The 18,801-nt window shown below is 42.1% G+C and overlaps 1 long non-coding RNA gene across 1 annotated transcript; it reads right to left on the bottom strand.

Annotated features, from left to right (window-relative positions):
* Positions 1-4,703: 4,703 nt before the first annotated feature.
* LOC131280472 (uncharacterized) lies at positions 4,704-12,861 on the bottom strand. Its single transcript, XR_009188084.2, has 3 exons — positions 12,388-12,861; positions 11,931-11,966; positions 4,704-5,321 (listed from the first exon to the last, which is right to left on the bottom strand). It is a non-coding gene; the product is annotated as an uncharacterized lncRNA (long non-coding RNA).
* Between the last annotated feature and the right edge of the window lie 5,940 nt (positions 12,862-18,801).

The following is an 18,801-nucleotide window of genomic DNA, read 5'->3' as shown; positions in this document are numbered from 1 at the left end:
CCATGAGATGGATGGGGCCGCCGCTTCCCGTTTTCCCCTGGGAGGCGTTAGGGCAGGACACAGCTCACCTGGGAGGTACAGACAGTATCCTTTGCTGAGGGACCAGCCCCACTTCTCTGCTTCTCCAAAAAGCTGCGTCACTGGGTGCTGTGGGGAAGCGTGGAATCCTGTCTGATATTCCTTCAGGGTCTCAAGAAGGCAGCGGGGGCTCCAGCCACGTGGAGCATCTCCAGGAGCCCAGGGCCATCATGTATCTTTGGGACGCTGGGATTTCGCTGTGGAGGTTATTAGGTAAAGAAAGCCTCATGTTTCTGTCTCCCGTTGCCCATCCCCCAGGGAGGATCTCAACTGAATGAATGAGAAGCTCCTACTCCTACTACTATAGGTTATTGATTAATTTAAGAGGCTAACACGTGGGAAGTTGATGGACACCATTTGGTGGTCAAAATATTTCAGATTATAAGAGGTTTTTTAGTAGATAAGGAATCACTGACAAAGAATCATAGTGTATTTGTCTATAACCCCACCATGTGAAGGGTAAGGAAGCAGAAGCCTTTGGTTAAAAAATATATAGCACCCACCTGCTTAAAAGTAATCCCACCCCGCTTCTTGAAACTCTCCTATAAACTCCCCTGCAGTTAGCCTGAATCAAGAAGCAATTACTGTAGGACACTCGGCCTCCTACTGTGCTGCCCTTGACACCGCACAGCCCCTCGGGTCCCACCCACTCCCTGCTAATAATGCCTTCCGGGATCTTGGATGCCAAAGACCCTTCGCGTCGGGCGCCAAGTGGACCAGGCGAGACTGAGATCTTCAAGGCTACAACACTATCTCCCTGGCGACCCGGAACATTGAAACTTCTGCACGTGGAATTTCCCCCAACATTTCTATAAGCGATTTTTAAAGTAGATGCCCTAATTCCGCTGCGGAAAGCTGGCCTTACGTGCTGAGATGATGAGGATTTACATGAGTTGTCTGCTCACACAACAAATGTATGTTATAACTGGAACGAGCCTGGTTCTCTGTCACTCGGTTAAATCCCAAGCATTTCGCTGACATCATTCTTTGGCATTCGTCTTTCTTCTCTCACTCTTTCATCAACTGGTAATGGAAATACAGTGGTCAGCTTCAAATTTTTCAAAACGGGAGGAAACTAGCTCACACCATCCTGCCGTCCCTGTCGGAGCCCCACCCAACGCCTGCAGCCCCAGCTCCTCTACTCTCTAACAGCTAATGGGAAAAGAGCCCAGACCAGCGCCACATCACAAGTCCAGCTTCATCCTAGGCCCCTTGCAGTGAGTGACCAATTCTTCAGGCTTCACGTAAAGGCCAAAAGAGACCATCATTTGCCTGGGCTGGTTTATCATGAAGCATGTCATGAAAATGTTCCTTCTAGACACCTGCAGCGGCTGGTGGTGGCTTCCAAACCCAAGATTTGCTTTCCCCATTTAGCATGCAGGCTTACACGCAGTGCTATTGATCATAAAATCATCCAGTCTTTTTAAAATACAGTTACACTCTTCGATTAAAGTACTTTCATCTGCCATAAATTTCAGGTGGACTTCCCCTAAGTGCAGAATTTCCTTTCCACTTGTTTTTTCAAAAGTGTCTGCCGTTAATCTCCTTGAGCAATTCTTTAGACCCATGTCAGTGGACGGCTGAAGAGGGAGGGGTTGGCAGGTTTACGATTACTCTCAGCTTAGCAGGATACTAAACTGTCACCCTTAGGAAACCACTGAGTTTTGCAGTGGTTTAATTTTCTGGAGAAAAGTGCATCTTCCTCTCTACTGGTCAGGGACTTGGAGTTAGAGAAAAGGCTCTGGGGAGGCAGGCTTGGGTGCAGTCAATCCTTCATGTGGTCACGTCAGTCAGATCCTCCTGGGCCCTTGTCCTCTCCTCTCCCCAAAGATTCTATCCGCCCACTGAGCCACCAATCTTCCACATGTGGCCAAAGGGAGCCCCCAGTGCTTGTTGGGAGCCAGCCCCAACATTTATGTCACCAATAAGTTCCAGCCCCAACTTACAGCTTTCTTTCAGTCTGAGGAAGGATACGGAGGCCAGTGTATTTTAGAATGGGTTCCAAGTCCTCCCAGATATTAATTCCCATTCCCCACTAAACCAAATGGAACACTCCAGAATATTTTCAAGGATCAGTTCTTTAGTTGAAACAATTAGAACAATTTCCTGATAATTCACATCCAAAGATCCGATGTACCCAGAATTATTTTGAAAATTAGTTTTTAACATCAACTATCTGGTTGCATAAATTTAATGTTTTTGTTTTGTTTTATTTTTACTTTGCAATTTTAGGATGGCCTTAGGAAATCTTTTGGAATATAGACCTCAAAAAAATCCACTTGGAACCAGCAATCGATCATAATTTCGGAGTGCTTGGGTACCAAAGAGACCTGGAAAGACCAATCTGTCTCCACTCTTCATTTTGGTGTTTGATGCTGCTAATTTGACTATAGTTGCTATCTGTGTGCATGGGGTGGGTGAAAAGGTAGCCTTGATATTATTTTTTCCCATGTCTTGGATATGGAAAAATGGCTTTGGATCTGTGATTTTAGACATTATTGGTATGTGTGTATATGGTTTTCAATGAAAAAAAAAAAGAGGAGTAGGTAGTTATAATCAACATCACTCTTGACCTCAGTGTCTTTATTGATTCTAGAGTGCAATATCTCTATAGGGGATTGAGTCCCCTCAATCAAGGATACTATGGAGGAACTCCGCTCATCATCGTAAACGTAGCCATTTCTCAGTGCTGATGCTTCAATTACTTCAGCGTGTCTGATTTTGTTTGAGGTGCCCTGAAAGTAGGTAAATTCTGTCCCAGTTGAATGTCCTTTATTATATGGTGCTCAGACAGAAGGAGATTACAGACCACTAGAAACTGTTCAAACGTCTTTATGTTAATTAAGTCACCAGAAATTTTGTTGTTGCTAGCTGTAATGATGCCAAAGCCCTGGAAGGGTGGGGCTCCTTGAAGAGGAGCGGCTGCCTGGGCTGACTTAGGGCTGTGGCCAGTCAGCTGGCCAAGGCCAACTCGAAACAGTGAAGGAGCCCTTTGGCACTGGGTGATAAAGAAAACACGTGCACATGAGACCTTGAAACTGCTCAGACCAGGACCAGGGCTCCTACCTTATTTCTTGCAAGTTGCACACTGCTTTTGGGACTTGGAGATGTGACTGCTCTCTTCACCTTCAGAGCCCACTGGCACTCCCCCCATGAAGTAGAGATTTTAGGGATATTCCCTTGATTCTTATCTCCGTACTCTCCCCTCCACTCTTTGGAACTTGATAGGAAATGTCCCGTACGTCTTCTCTCCCCTATGAACTTGGCAAAGCCCTCTGGGAGAGTTGCTTTCATCCTATGTTGGCTTTCAACGTGGGAACCTTATGATATCAAGTGATAGTGAACAATGTGAAATGGTTGGCACAGAGAGAGCAGCCAGGTCCATTGAAAGTTCCTGCCTGTTCTGAACGAGGCTGAATGGGTTGCTAGGAAATGGGTCCCTCAGGGGGTTTGATTCTCAGTCAACTGTCTCTCCCAATAAGTTCTCCAGAGCTCCCAAGCGAGAACCAGCATTGTTCTCCACACTCCAAGGGACCTTCTTGCATGGATTGCTGAAACTTTTTACACCTGAAAATAGAAACCAGGTAAAACTTTCACATTTTTGTTGAAGTCTGGCGCTGCCCCGTTTACCAAGAGAGTTGCCAAGATTTGATGGACCTTTCTCTGAACCTCAGGAAATTTCACACTAGGGCTGAGCCGGCAAACCCATTTCCCTAGGTGTCGGGTTTCCCTCTGACCAGCTCGCCAGGCTCGGCCCTGGTTGTAGTAATTATTTCCTGCCTCAAGATGATGGAGAAAGATTAACAGGCCTCATACACTACCAAATAAATGTTTCCAAGGGAAAAGGAGCCCGGCCAAATACATCTGCAGAAGTTGGCTCCCCGGTCCCACGACACTTGCGTCTGGACCCCTCATTTGCTCAGTGGCTTCATTACAGCACAGATAGGCGCTGTGGAAATGGAGGCCCACCGGGGCTACGCACCCTGCTTCAATTATCTAACGGCTGTAATAGCAAGACCGCAATGATGGCTTCAGAGAGAAAAAGGGAAGGGGTGACATTTTTGAGATGGTCTTGGATTACTAAGATCACCAGTGTTTTCACGGTTGCACCCTCACCCTCGACGTGGAGGAGCAGTATTCAGAGGTGAATGTGCCGCTTCCTATCACTAGGCAAGCAATTCATCTATTTCTCTTTCCTTCTTGTCAAACGAATGAGGTCTTTGGGTGCCTGGATAAATAATACTCCCTCCGTAACTGTTTGTGTCAACACGCTTTCTCAGCCTCTGGGCTGGATGGTCCTCTGCGGTGGCCTCTGTCCTGTACTCTGGGGTGAGCTGAGCAGTGGCCGTGCCTCCCTGCACTAGATACCAGGAGCACAGCACACCTACATGCATTGCCGAGAGTCCTCTGCAGGCCAGGCTCACCCCCAAAGAGCAAGAACACTGGTTTAAATCAGATGCAGCCCATCTTATATGTTTCTGTATATTTTTTTATCTCCACATGCCCCAAATTCTGCAATTTACATGTTAGTTTATTTCCTTCATGGATTTAGAGTACTCTAAATATATGACAAGTGCAACCACTAAATAACTCCAAGAAACAACTAAAAACAATCAGAGACATAATGAGTTGGAAGGGACTTTACAGGAAAAGATGGCATTATAACAACAGGAGTGGCAGGAACAAAAAAACATTTTATAAAGCACGAACCTATTAACATAGACACAAAGAATGTCTTAAAAAGAAAATGCAAAGACCACTGCTTTTTTAAAGGTTTGAAGAAGTGGCATATGGAAATGGTTGCTGGCTTATTTTGCAAAACAATGAAATTGCTCTGTCCAATACCTATGGTTATTTAAGTTTAGATTTAAATTAAGTGAAACTAAAAATTCAGTTCCCCTAGTCGCTAGTGGTCAATAGTCCATGTGGCTAGTGGCTACTGTATGGGACAGCAGAGAGAGAGGACAATTCCAACACACAATGAAGTTCTACTGGTCAGTGCTTAGGAGGTAGGGGCAATGGGTGGAAGGTACAGTGGGACAGGTTTCAAGTTATTATCAGAACAAACACTCAAGAATCAGGGTTTTGCAACAGTTGTGCTCTCATGGTGTGTCATCCAGGTTCTAGCAGATTTTGGGATCTGTCACATGGCAAGGCACATGGCGGCATTTCCTGGTTGCCCCCTTCTCTTCCAGGTTCTGTCGATGTCCAGCCTTTTGCTTCCTGTTACTTTCTCTCTCCATCTGTTTGAATTTCAGTAATAGCATTAAGTGCATTCTGATTGAGGTGGGCCACACTTTTTTTTAATTTGAGAAGTTGTGAGTTAACAAAACAATCATGTAAAAAAAATATGATGGGCACAGTACAGGATTTCTATACATCGCCCCACCACCAACACCTTACATTGTTGTGTGATATTTGTTACAAATGATGAAAGAATATTGTCATTCTATTACCACTATCTATACTCCATAGCTTATATTATTAGCACCAGGTACTCATATTATATATTTGTTATAGTTCATAAGTTTGTCATAGTTCATAAAATAATGTTCTCATGTATGTACTATGAAACACAGTTCGTCATTCACTGTGGGTTTTGCTGGGTTATACAGTCCCCCACTTTGTACAATCCATCTAAAGTGTACACTCAGTGGCTCTCGATTTCATCACAGAGACGTACTGTCATCAGCTCAGTCCATTTCAGAAGGTTTTCATTATTCCAAAAGAAAAATCCCAAACTCCCTTATACCTCCCCATTATTGACGCTTAGCATTGATATAGTACCTTCTTTGTCATTGCTGTAAAATATTATAATATTACTGTTAACTATAGTCTATATGTTATATTGGTTATATTTTTCCAGGTATCTTCATATTCTTAACACCCTGTAATAGAGGAACATTCTTGTATTTGTTCTATTAACCACAGTTATCATCACCACCAAAATCACTATGTTATACAGTTCCTAGATTACCCTCTAGCTTTCTTTAAATTGACACTGACCTCCCTAAGCTACTCCCACACACGTTCTTAACTGAACTAATCTCATCAAGAGGTCCTATTTACAATGCGTTCACAACCACAGGCATGGTTTAAATTCAAGAACATGTTTTTCTGGGGTATATACCACCACACATACCTTTAAGATAAAAAGTATTTATAAAATTAAGACTTTTCATTTAAAATTTTCCTTTTTGGTGAGGTCTTTTCACATCTTATCTGCCTTCAAAATAGGAAAAATGTTCATATTATTATGCCAATATATTTTCAAATGCATTCCAGCCACTTGAAAAATATGAACTTGGTCATGTGTCTCTTCAATTCATACAATACCCAAATTGAAGATTTTTGAGGAAATATCTTAGTCCCAAATTTTAGGGAATGAAAAATGAGGGGTAAAATGCTCTGAGCATAGATGGATATTCTGAGTGGAAACTGTATGCTGCTCCACCTCAACCAGAAAGAGACTGCAAGAGGGGGTCCATAGGGAGGCACTGGAAATTCAGTGATAAGTCCTGATAATAAGAAACTGCATAGACTCTTTACCTTATCGATGGCCCTTTTTACAGAATAAAAAGTCCACTCACAATGTGTGCACAAAATACATACACACTCACTTGCACACATACACATGCACAAAATCTACAAATCCAGGTCTCTGAATTTCGAAGACTCACCTAAGACTTACTGATAACTTTATTTAGTTTTATTTGTTATCTTTATTTATTATGCTTTGTATTCTTGTCAGGACAAAAAGAAGGTCGCATCCCTGCCTGTAGCAGCTTGATATAATGGATGAATTCCAAAAAGAAGTATTGGATTATGCTTGTAATCTGATCTGTACCTGGGCATGATTGAGTTATGGTTAGGGCATTGAGTCCCCACCTAGTCCCCTCCCCTTGGTGGGTGGGGACTCACAGATAAAAGGCATGGCGAAGAACAGAGTTGAGGGCTTTTCATGTTGGAGTTTTGATATTGGAGTTTGATGCTGAAGACTTAAGCTGGAGCCCTGGGAGGTCAGCATGCAGAGGAAACAGAAGCAAGCCCCTGGAAGAAAGGAACCTTGAACCAGAGAAAAACAAGCCCCAGGAATGTAGGAACCCAGGAAGCCTGAGCCCTCGTGGACATCGGCAGCCATCTTGCTCCAAATAGACTTTGGTGAGGGAAGTAACTTATGCTTTATGGCCTGATGTCTGTAATCCCTTACCCCAAATAAATACCCTTTATAATGCCCACCAAATTTCTGGTATTTTGCATCAGCACCCCTTTGGCTGACTCATACACTGCCCTATAAGAAGTTAAATAGTCTGAGTGGGCTAAAGTGACACACAAACACAATAAGAGAGTGATTGTAGGTCATGCTGACCACAAGGGCAATTAGGGTTAATCCAGGAAGAAAAGACTGCCGCTAGAGCCATCCATGAAAGCTTCATGGTGGACTTGAGGAGACGAGGATTTAGATGAATGGATGAAGACATGAAGAGACAACTCCAGAAGGAAAGTAGAATGTGCAAAGGCAAAGAGAGCTCCTGCCATAGGCAGAAAAGGGGCCTGCTTCTCTGGGATGGGGCTTAATTGGGAAAAGGTGGAAACAAGGTGGGAAAAAGGAGCTGGGTTTAGTTGTGGGTAGGCTTACCAGCCAGGCCAAGGCTTCTACATCTGAAGCGCTGGGAAACAGGAAGTGCTTACACACACTTGTTCAGTTAAGTAGCACAATGAATCTGTGTCTAAGAAGATGTCTGCAGGCACAGGCTGTGGGATGAATTGGGAGTGGGGGAAGGTGGGGGAATTACCAGAGGGAGACTCATCAGGAAGCTGTTACAGAATTGGGACTTTCAGGGGTGATGTCTGAGGAAGAACTTCCTTGTAGTGGAGCATGTTGGACTTTGGTACAGGTTATAGTCAGAAGCTTGACATCTCTTCTGGGAAAACTCACATCGAGGCTTCCCTAAAAAGAGGAGAGTAGACTGGTAGATTCTCAGAGAATCTTTAAGCCCATGGCATCCTGATCCTCACTCAGCAAAAGAGAATCACAGAGGAATTGGGTTATTTCTTTCCTCGATTTTTATTCTGTTGTTCCCTGCTGAGTGGCTGTAGTGCTGGAGCAGATCACATACTTTCTCTGTGTCTCAGTTTTAATATCAATAAAATATAAATTGGTCTGCTACCCATCTCACAGCAATGCTTCAGGGCTTGTGAAATATTGGACCCTAGGAAACATTGGGCATTTGGTAAAAATTTGAGATAAATAAGAGACAGAAGCCACCTAAAATAAGATATCCATTTGTAACTCTGAGAGCTACATATTTCTTACCCTGCAGGTACCCAGACTCAGTCATGGATAAATAGAACCACACTCACAAACTCAGAACAGTGTAGAATATTAAAGCCCACAAGTCTTCTAAAGTTCCATAATTTTAAGTTGCAAGTGCAAAAACTTTAAAAATCTCTTAAAGCTAAGTGATTTTTCTATGCGTTTAATATGCTAGGGAGGAATATGTGAAGTGAATGTTTAAGACTAAATGAAGGCTATTCGTGAGCCATTGTTAGGAGGTAAAAAGAAGGAAATCATTCTTTTATAGCCAACACCACTGAAAACCAATTACCCTATCCTGGTCTTAAGCCACATCCCTCCAAATAAAGGAAAGGACTACTCTGTGGTACTGACAGCCATATAAGAATATCATATTATTGGTTAGAATAAACTAATGTCAAAACAGAAAAAAATCTTGAGGAACAGCAAGTTCAATCGTTCTCTGTAAGTGGATGAGTACTAGGATGCTCAGAAAGATTAAGTGGCAAATCCAAGATCACGTGGCTAATTAGTGCAGGAGCTGGGATGGGAGATTTTTGTCTAATTACACACTGCTCACACATTTTTGTAGGTTATACTCTGAATTTCCTGTCTTGCCTGAAGACCAGAAGTGAACAGTGGTTGGAAAGCGATGGAAAAGTATGAGTGAGGAAAGACTCAGAGCGCCCTGTGAGGAGTCTGACTTGTCTCCACTGTCCATCCTCTTTACATACCTCTAGTCTCCACGACCTGTAGGTAGGAAAAGGATTTGTGTCATAAATAAAGTATCTGCTAGAGAGACGCTTAAGGGGGAGGTTTCTAGTTTTGATTATTAGAAAATATGAAGGGGGAAGTGAATTGTTCATTCACATGAATTAAATAATAAGGCAGACAAATATATGTGTGCATACGAGTTTATGTATATATACAAGATAGGACAAAGAAGAGAAGAAAAATGGCTTTGCATCCACACATCATTCAGGAGGAACTTTCTAAATTCAGTGAGCCCATGTCTTCTAAAAAATAAATTGTTCCATGCATCACCATATTCTTAGCATCTTGTAATAGTGACATACATGTGTTCTAGTTCATAGAAGAACATTCTTGTACTATTGTATTATTGTACTATTGGCCACGATCCTTACCCACCACTGCGTTCACTATGTTATACAGCCCCTAGTTTATCCTCTAGCTTTCTTTTGATTGCCATTTATGTCTGCAGCAGTTTGATACAATTATGAATTCCAAAAACAGATATTGGATTATGTTTGTAAACTGGTCTGGACCTAGGCACAATTAAATTATGATTAGGGCTTTGATTGGGCCACATGAGTAGGGTGTTGAGTCCCTGCCCCTTAGTGGGTGGGGACTCACAGATAATTGGCATGGCAAAGGACAGAGTTGGAGTGCTGATGCTCAAGTTTTAAGCTGGAGCCCAGGAAGTGGACACAGAGGAGAAGAACACAGAGGAACAGAGACAACTCTTTAGACCCAAAAGAAGCCCTGGGGAGAGAGACAGAGCTCTTTGCCTAATAGTCTTCAGCTGGCATTGTGGACAGAGGTAAAACCTAGACAGACTCATAGTCTACTGCTGACCTTGTGGAGAAAACAGAGGAGCTTAACCCAGAGAGAAATGTACCCCAGGAAGAGAGGAACAGAGGAAGACTGAACACTGGCAGACATCAGCAGCCATCTTACTCTAACTCATGGCAAGAGACTTTGGTGAGGGAAGTAACTTATGCTCTATGGCCCAGTAATGGTAAGCTTCTACCCCAAATAAATACCCTTGGTAAAAAAAACACAATTTCTGGTATTTTGCATCAGCACCCCTTTGGCTGACTAATACAATGTCCCTAGACTGCTCTTATCAGCCACAATCACATTTATAGATCAACAATATTAGTTATACTCACTATAATGTGTTACCATCTACTCTATCCATTTCTATACCTTTACAATTAACCTTATTAAATATTCACTTACATTAAGCACCAGCTCTCTCTTCTCATCTCTCTATCTCCTATTCTTGCATCAGTGGAAAAGAAGGTACTACATCCATGCTAAGGGTCAACAATAGGGAAGAATAAGGGGCCATGAGATTTTTCCTTTTGGGTGATGAAAGCGTTCTAGAAATGACAGCACAACTCTGTGAGGAAACTGAGCCACTGAGGGTACACTTTGAATGGATTGTTTAAGAACACTGTGATGGATGATGGACTGTGGTTAACAGTACAAATATGAGAACATTCTCTCAAAAAATATCACAAATGCACAGTAATAATACATGGTATTAATAATAGGGTGGTTTATGGAAAAAACACACCAAATGTAAGCTATAGACTATAGGTAGCAGTAATATTTTGATGATGCTCTTTCATCATTTGTAACAAATGTTCCACAACAATGCAAGGTGCTGGTGGTGGGATGACATATGGGAGTCCTACATGTTATGCATGACTCTTCTTAAGCTTATAACTTTTCTAATCAAACAAATAATAATATGGATTAAAAATAAAACATTATGCTAAGTGATCGAAACTAGATACAAAGAACTACATTTAGTATGATTCCATTTGTAGAAAATGTAAATATAAATAAATCTAGAGAAACAATACATTAGTGTTTATGTAAGGCTGGGAATTGATAGAGAGATTGAGAGGTATGGGATTTTTCTTTATGGAGTACAGAAAATATTCTAAAATTGATTGTAGTGATGAATGCATAGCTCTGTGATTATACTAAAAGTCATTGATTTTACACTTTGGACTATATGGTATGTGACTGTATCTCAATAAAAGTGCTTTTAAAAAATAATTGCTTGCTTCACAGGATATTAAGAAGACTTCACAAGTTCAGGATACCCTTGATGTGAAACGAGGTGTGTCCCTGGCCTTATAGTGATGGGTGACTCCCAGAAGAGGAGTTTAGAGGCATTCATGCATCACCCTGACACAGCAAGAATGTCAATGTGTGATACTGGGCAATAGCTGATGGAGACTGTACATATCCTCCCCAAACCCATTAACCTCTGCAAACACTGCTCACAACATGAATTAAACAACAAAGGAGGTAAATACATGTGTGCAGATTTGTTTAGGTATGTATGTATATACATAGAGACTTCATGTAGTTTATAGAGAGATAGAGATTCTCTTTGATACCCAGTGATTTTGATTCCATGAGCAGAGGATAAGAATATGGAAACTCACATAAAATTTGTAACTCTTCTTCAAATTGGTTCTCATGGCTTCTTAGGGAAAGTACTTACAATATCACTTTGTTCTCAGAGACATTTCTCTCAATAGATAAAAATAGGCAAAAGGGGGTGTTTATTGCATGATAATATTTAAAAAAATAAGCAATCATTACGCCATAGTTGAAAAAGGACTCAAATGGAAATTAGACATTTGGATTTACATTATTCTCTTCTCTGTAAAGAACTGATCATCACAATTTGCTGGCATTTTCTGAGTGTTGTTGGAACACTCAAATGCAACAATGAAAAGCAATTTTTTAATGTGTGAAGTATTAAGCAAAAGCAATTTGACCTAATTACCTGTTCATTTGATGACTTGATCAAAAGAGTATTAACCTGAAATTTGGAAAAGAAAGATAAGATTACTTATCTTGATAAATTGATAAAAACTGGCAATAATCAAAAGCAGCAGATTTTATATATATGGAATGTCTTAATTCAAGAGAAAGGAACAAGGATTAACACCAGGGCACTGGTAATAGTCTCAGGTGATTATATTCTAATGTGCAGAGAATGTTGCAGAAAAGCAAACTTGAAATTTTTACAAAAAAGAACACATAAACCTGGTTTGTTAATGAGATTTAAAATAGAGGAATGAGCACCTTGTTTACTAAAAACAGATGTATTAGAAGTGATAGGAGTTGTACAATGGAACACGAGCTATCCTTGAACTTCCAGGGTTGACTGGAGAAAGGCCATTAAGTGAGGAGAAAAAGAGAGAGAGAAAGAGGGAGAGGCTCTCTTGAAGCCCACTTACCCAAATAGATAATGTGAACGATGGTTTTTCTAATGCAAATCACAAAACTAGTTTGAGCAAAGACATATCCTTCCCCTCTTTCTTCCCCGAAACAAACTCTTCCTTGAAGCTCTTGTTGGGATGCAGCCTCCACCTCGCTGGGGATGCTTACCCTTGAACGCAGAGTCACATCCTGTGGAGAACCATTCATCGTACCTCTCTCAGCACTTGGATCCTTCCACTTGACCTCAAGCAGCTTTAGTTCAAGCACTGGCGGAGCTCCTCCTTGGTGTCAGAGACAGTGAGCCTATGCATCAAGTGGGCACCAAACCCATGTTTAAAATCATCTTCCTGAGAACAGGTACTTTGGTTTGGCATTTCTGTAGCCCTAGCACCTGTCACAGTCTCTGGCACATATTAGGTGATCAGTAAATGTTGGTTACATAAAATGACAGGAAGACTCAATTTGTAATTGGAGAAAATAGATGTGGTTTTTTTTTTTGAGAAAATCTAATTGAGAGCCACAGAGTATGCTAAAACAAATTACTACTAGATTGCAAGCTAAATAAATAAATATATAATTTTTAAAACAAGTCATCAAAATGCTAGCATTGTAGAACTTAACATAAAATTTATTTATGAGAAAGCTAAGATTATCAAATCTGCAGATGATAGAAAGCTGGGAGGATCCACAGATTTATTAAAATTTTAAAAAACACAACATGACCTTATTTAACTGGGAACATCCACATGTGAGTTTAGAAAGTCAACTGTCCCAACAAAGCAAAATGGGGGAAAACTTCTGACATAAGGTGTCTACTACTTCCAGTTTGCCATAGTAATCTTAATGTGTGTCTGTTTCCAAGTGTAACTGCCAGTGATACTTCTTCCATTCTCAAAAGTGCCCTGGTTTGAATAAAAAGTATCTTACCACACTCAGCTAAGATGGAGTTGAAGAAGGACAAGCACCACACCATGGAGCCTAGAGTGATTACAACTGAAAATGGGAGGATTGCATCCAGCATCCATGTGGAATCTGAGCCTCCTCTTGACATAGAGGTGCAATGGACACAACCAATCCAATGTCCACATAGAAGAGGTGGCATTGGATTGGGAAAAGTGGACATGGTGGACGATGGGTATGGGGAAAGGCAGGAAGAGATGAGAGGTGGAGGCGTCTTTGGGACATGGAGCTGCCCTGGATGGTGCTTCAGAGGTAATCACCGGACATTGTAAATCCTCACAGGGCCCACTGGATGGAATGGAGGAGAGTATGGGCCATGATGTGAACCATTGTCTATGAGGTGCAGAGGTGCCCAAAGATGTACTTACCAAATCCAATGGATGTGTCATGATGATGGGAACGAGTGTTGTTGGGGGGGGGAGAGGGGGGGTGGGGGGGTGGGGTTGAATGGGACCTCACATATATATTTTTAATGTAATATTATTACAAAGTCAATAAAAAAAAAAAAGAATGCTAAAAAAAAAAAAGTATGTGGAGCTCCTAGTGGAGGGTAAATATAGAGTGGAAGCTTAGATTACATTTATAAACATACAGTGTGCTTGCTCATTAAGAAAGAAAGGACAATCATATTTGAGCCCCACACACAATAATGTGTTCAAGCCTGGTTCCTATGCATACAAAACACCAGCTACCTAGAGCCTCCCATTCCAGGAAAAGATCACAATCTAGATTAAAAGAGGATCATTTTAAGGAAATAAAACAAGAGAAGACTAAACACAGGCATGAACAGTCTTCATCCTGAAATAAGTGTCTCATGAACTGATGCTGATTCAGCTTCTTCTGTAACATCGAAGTAGGAAGATCTTAGACGAATGGGGAGGATTCATGGAAAGACAGATTTCAGTGGATGCAGAGCCATCTCTTCCTACCAGTTAGCGCTCTTGTTGAATGGAATGAAGCTCTTTGGCAGCCCACAGGCATGCCGTTTCCCTTGTAGGGTTCATTCGGAGGCTGGACATCTACCTGGCATGGATGTCACAGATATAATTCTCGCTTGGCTGGCAATCTGGACTCTAGCCCTCTCAAGATTCTATGTATCCATGGCTTAGGTTTTTAGCGAATGAATAGCGTGTCTATGACCAATATTCATTTATAGACAAATATCTTAGAGTCATAAATAATAATATTTACTTCTGTAAATTTACAAGTAAATAGTATTTATTAAGTACCCGCTTTATACCAGAGCCTGTGACTTAAGGTACCATATTTTCATGTGCATATTTATCCCATGAGAAAGTCACTGTTATTCCTTCCTAACAGAGAAGGAAATGAGGTTCAGAAAGCTTTTGATGTACCCAAAGTTACTTGGTCATAAAGCTGAGAGAGATGGGATTCTGATTAATAAGCATCCCAGTAACCAATCTATCCATTTTTGTATTGTGCCCCTAACGCGTGCCCTCCAGGGAGGACTGCTGAAATGCTCCGCTGCTCCATCTCTTCCTGCATTCCTCTTAAAAGCAGTACAGTGAGCTCTTTGCTGAAGGAAATCGAATTCCACACGATAGCAGAGGAATGTGCACTGAGGGCCTCCTCCCCGGTGGCACACATGCCCTCTTTTGGTGAGGCGCCTCCTTCTCTCTCTTAGAGCTAAAATTAAACCAGTGGAAAATGTTTGCTTCAAAGAATATGTCCTCTTAATGAAACACAACTGTGCTTAAAGGTCAAAAGATTAACGAGGGAACCCAGATAGACATAGACGATGTGCCTTACTTGGGAGGCGGAGTGGTGCTGGCTGTGGCATTAGGAGAATAAGGGGAAGAGGAGTTTGAGAGTTTGGAATGGAGAATGGGAAAGTCAGGTGAGGTGAGAGGGAGACGAGGGGGTGGTTGGATGAAGCAGGGTTTGTGAAGGTATCTGAATGTCAAGGTCAAGCCAGAAGCAAACGGAGGACCAGCAACGATGTGGTTACTGCAAAATAATAACTATTAAACTTCGTATGTGTGCAGTGTTTTATGATTTACAAGACATGCTCATTTGCTTTCCAGCCACGGATTGTCATGATATTTGTGGAAAATAAGCGGAATTGTCCCTCATTTTACCAACTGGCTTCCAGAAATGTGAGTGACTCACTGATGTCCATAATTTGGGAGAAATCTAGTGATACAGAATTTCCACTACTTTTCTTTTTTTCCACAAATACAATTTGTGCTCCTCTGAAGAGCATTTTGTCTGCCTGATCTGTGAAGGTAGAGATTTGATTCTATAGAAACTCTGAACGAAAAGACGTTAATAAAAGGACCCCAATTACATCTCTATTCTTATACTTCACGTATTTGCTTTTGCGTTGATGCTTCTTTTTATGTATGTTATTCTGAATGAATATTCCCATTGGGTGATTCTAGATGAAAATCTTAAGGATTCTACAGTGAAAAAAATGTGAAAACAACTGGGAGTTTATCTTCTGGTAGGGCTCCTGACCCCTCACTCATTCCAAGAGGCTCTGTTTCCAAGCTGCCTTGAAGTTCACTACTGAACCAGGACATGTGAAGTATTCCACACCAGGGATCAACGAAAGTCACAGGTTCCTTGTCCAGACCAGCTGTAGGGAACAAACAGGCAGCTGGATTGCCTTGCAGCCAAGAAACCATTTGTCTGCCAGGCACTGCGGTTCACTGAATTCCATGCAATTTCTAGCAATAGTTTTTTTCTAAGAATTTTTTATCCCTAAAAGACTTAATAGATATCAACATAAATAACAATATAAAAAGGATAAATTAGACAGTAATTTCCACCTGTTCCTTTGCAAAGGGGAAAAAAAAAACATGGGGGAGGGGAACAGAGTCTACCCTGCTCGTTGACTAAGAGGCGTGGGGAACTTGGTTTCCTTTGAAAATGAGCTAAATAGACCTATACAAGGCTTTTACGTGCATTGTGATGTTTCAGTGTTTGTTCTGCCCTGTGCAGCACCTCCTCATGCTCTTCATATGGAATCAACGGTTTATCCAGCAGACTTCCAGGGTCAGGCCTGGGGGCGGTGGAGGATTCATTCGCCCTGTGGGTAGGAAGGAGAAGGGGGCACTTCACCTTGGGTACTTGTGTATGTGCATGAATGCGTCACCAGGAGCCACGCCCCTGTTGCCCTGAGCCAGCGACTGCGGAGGACACCGTAGCTGGCCCACCAAAACCTGTTCTTCCTTCCACTCTTCGCTGCTCTCCTCCTCCTAGCAGTCTGCTGTGACCATGAAATACATTCCTCGTGAATGGGCTGTTAGGGGAAGTGATCTCGGCCATTTCCAGGTCCGAATTTTAAAACAAGAGGTGAGACCTCCCCATGCTCTTTCTTCTTCCTATTATCTGCTGGCCCAAAGTGGTGTCAACACAGGTTTGACTGTCTAGTCACGGAAAATTCCCAGGTGATGGCAGACCTGCCCCTCCACCCTAAGCTGGCCACATTTTACTTGAAAGCAAAATAGATTTCTGTCTTCTTTATTTTTTTCACTTAAGCCAGTAAAAAGAATTTATTGGGAAATGGGGGAAAGAATAAAAGCTTGCTAAGAGATGGGAGAGAAAGGTAGAAATACACACCAAGATTTGGTGTGGGCTTCTTTAAGCAGAGCGTTCCAAAGTTGTTTTAATTACAGCAAATTTCTAATAAGTTTTTAAAAAGATTTATATTTTTATTTCTTCCCCCTTGTTGTCTGTTCTCTGTGTCCATTCACTATGTTCTTCTGTGTCTGCGGTCTTCTCTTTAGGTGCCACCAAGAACTGATCCTGGGACCTTCCAGAGTGGGAAAGAGGTGCTCAATATCTTGTGCCACCTCAGGTCCCTGGTCTGCTGCATCTCTTGTGTTCTCTCCTTTGTGTCTCTTTTTGTTGCATCATCTTGCTGTGCCAGCTCTCCACTTGGGCCAGCTTGTCACATGGGCCAGCACTCCACATGGGTCAGCTCTCTGCATGGGCCAGCATTCCTCATGGGCCAGCATTCCACATGGGCCAGCTCTCCATGTGGGCTAGCTTATCTTCACCAGGAGACCCCAGGAATTGAACCTTTACCTCCCATATGGTAGATAGGAGCCCAATCACTTGAGCCACATTCATGTCCCTCTATTAAGTTTTTTTTTTTTCTGAGCATTTATTTATCTTATTGTGTTTTTTTGAAGAAAAATAGATCACAAAAAATGCCACATTAAAAAATATAAAAGGTTCCCACATACCTCATCCTTCACTCCACACACATACTACTCCCACATCAACGCCTTTTTCATCATTGTGGCACATTCATTGCATTTGGTGAATACATTTTGGAGCACTGCTGCACTCCATGGATTATAGTTTACATTGTAGTTTTCACTCTCCCCCAGTACATTCAGTGGGTTATGGCAGTATATATAATGTCCAGCATCTGTCCTGCAATATCATTTAGGACAACTCCAAGTCCTAAAAATTCCCCCCACATCACATCTCTTCTTCTCTCTCCCTGCCCTCAGCAACTACCATGGCCACTTTCTCCACATCAATGCTAGAGTTTCTACCATTACTAATCACAACAGTTCTATAGTAAAATAAAAGCAAGTGCACTCTAATCCATATTTTATTCCTCCATCCTGTGGACTCTGGGATGGTGATATCCCCTCTATATAGAGAGGGGGCTTAGACCCACATGGTTGATGGATGTGATTCTCCTGCTTGGAGTTGTAGGCACTCTCATTTCCCTGGTGTGGTGGTTGGCCAAATTCACCTCCCTGTTAGCTGACCTGGGTAAGTCCAACAAACCAGAGTGTAGGAGCTACAACTCTGCTGAGGTTCATGACCCAGCTGGCACAAGGCCTGTCCAGAGATTCAAGTCTCCTGGATATACACCAACTGCAGCACCAACCACAGGTTCAGTAAAAGTGACAGAAGAGGCATGTATAGAAAGGTCACATCTGAGTCCAACTCCATCTCACTCAGGGGCACAAATTCCAAAGTAGGGCCCACTGACAAGGCACTGAATTCCAGAGCCAACTGCCAGGACATAGAACCTGTGTGTCTCCATAGCCCTCAGGAGCACCAGTACCCAGGGTTGTATCTACTTTGGCTGTCTCTGGGATCCTGCTGATGACCTCCTGACTCTTTTTTGAAGACTTTTAGCCATATAAACTCATTTTTCTTTACCTTTTCCCCCTTTTAATTCAAGGTCTTTTTCTAGTTGCATCACCAGTTAGTGATTGGTAGTAATCCCTCGGTGCCAGGGAAGTTCATCCCCAGGAGTCATGTCCCATGCTGGGGGGAAGGTAATGCATTTACATGCTGAGTTTGGCTTAGAGAGTGGCCACATTTGAGCAACATGGAGGCTCTCAGGAGGTAACTCTTAGGCACCCTGCAGCTCTAGGCCTAGTTCAAATTTCAGGCACACAGGCTCATAAGCATAGTCATCAGAGTCAAGGGCTCATCATTGAACCATCCTTCTTCACTGGTCTTTGCCCTTGCAC

This window comes from Dasypus novemcinctus, chromosome 11, assembly GCF_030445035.2.
Source record: "Dasypus novemcinctus isolate mDasNov1 chromosome 11, mDasNov1.1.hap2, whole genome shotgun sequence".
Lineage (NCBI taxonomy): Eukaryota > Metazoa > Chordata > Mammalia > Cingulata > Dasypodidae > Dasypus > Dasypus novemcinctus.
The sequence above is the reverse complement of the archived record's forward strand: the minus strand, read 5'-3'. Positions and strand labels throughout refer to the sequence as shown.